The sequence below is a fragment of the Limulus polyphemus genome, unplaced genomic scaffold, assembly GCF_000517525.1.
Source record: "Limulus polyphemus unplaced genomic scaffold, Limulus_polyphemus-2.1.2 Scaffold2128, whole genome shotgun sequence".
In the NCBI taxonomy this organism is placed as follows: domain Eukaryota; kingdom Metazoa; phylum Arthropoda; class Merostomata; order Xiphosura; family Limulidae; genus Limulus; species Limulus polyphemus.
Window position 1 is genome coordinate 85,242 of NW_013667738.1, and position 1,609 is coordinate 86,850.

A 1,609-nucleotide genomic window follows, 5' to 3' on the forward strand; every position below is an offset into this window, starting at 1 on the left:
ATAAACATCTCTTTTATCAGTCCACTTCAGAGCAGTCATTGAGTCACAGTTGAAAAACTATGACTCTCCCCTTTTTAACTTACCTGGAAACATGTCTGTGAAGTGGGCCCTGTCCTTCCTACAAGTGCCACAAGCATAAGTACCAAGTGAAAGCAACTTATCAAACAGAGTTGGGAAACTATAAAAGTTATCAGTAAAAAGAGAGTGTCCCCTTCCAAGGTACTTTTCCATCAGAGTCAATACGTCTGTGCTAGCTAAGCCCTTGGAAGGTACAGATCCCTATTTATATATTCTAAAATTTAAACAGCATCCAGTCACGGCTTCTGCTGGAACCCAAAGCTTGATTCCCCACTTGGTAGGCTTGCTAGATAGATATTGCTTAAAATAAATTCTGCCTTTTGTTCCCAATATTTACTCATCAATAAAAGGTTCCCTAGAAGGGTTATAGTGAACTGGAGAAGCTGTGAGTAGATGATCAAGCACAGGTCTGACTTTGAAGAGTTTATCATGCTCAGGATCAGTTTTAGGTAGACTATTAGTATTGTCATTGAAATAAAAGAAGTGAGCAATAGATAGGAATTTTTATGTGAAAAATATTGAAGAAAACCAGGGAAGATGAACTGAAGGAGTGGTAGACCAGTAATCTGTAATAGATGGTAAGCAAGTTATGCCCATAGAAATAGTTAAACCAATAAAAGCTAAAATGTCTTCAGGAGTGACATCATTATATTTCAGCAGTTTCCATTTTTTTCTTACATTGTTGTTTAGGTGTTCCACTTGCAGTGTGCAAATCTATTTGTTTCTTCAACAATTTTGGTAACTGCTGAGAGAAAAAAAAAGTTGAAAAAATCAATAAGAGTCTGACACCTACTTGCTTGACGGGAAACAGGCTCTCCTCGGATGAAGTCCCCAACAATCTGGGCTGCTCATCTTTGAGAACTTCCTATTTCCATTCTTCACACTGGCCATTTTGGAAGTTGATATAGTGCTGGTCATGGGAAGATCACTAACCTCAGATTGTTGGTGGTCATGAGGAGAGTCTTCTTCCCTTGAAGGTAAGTCAGGCTCCTCAAACAAAAGTGATTCAAGCAATACTGGTTCTTGCTCCTTTCCACACTGCTAACCTTACAGTTTTTCAGCACAATAAACTAAATTACAGCTGCAATGAAACATAAACTTGAAATAAAAATACATTCATGGAACAAAATTTAAATGTTTTTTTATGTACATATATATGTGTGAAATCCTATTTAAAAATATAAAATACTTGTTTGTTGTTTAGGTTTGCTTAGAAATATTATGTTTGGTCTTGTATATTACTTGAAACCATGAGGAGAGTGTGTTATTAAAAAATTAAAATAGACAAAATTTGTCTTTTATGGACAATAAAAGGTTTTTAGGGATTTAAAAATAATGTACTAAAACATAAAACTAATAAGTTCAAATCTGGAACAAATATAAATATTGTAATAATTTCTTATAAATACCATTTCCTAATGTAATTTTCCAAGATATTATAGATCTTAATGCAAAAAAACTAAATTTATCAAAAGTAACAGGCTTTATGTTTCTTAAACTACATATATTTATGAAAGTTCTTATGAAGTTT

The 1,609-nt window shown here is 33.7% G+C and overlaps 1 protein-coding gene across 5 annotated transcripts in view; it reads left to right on the top strand.

Moving 5' to 3' along the window:
• Nucleotides 1-1,609, top strand: part of LOC106466031 (tRNA wybutosine-synthesizing protein 4-like) — a 103,758-nt gene that overhangs the window by 51,943 nt on the left and 50,206 nt on the right. The window lies entirely within an intron of this gene.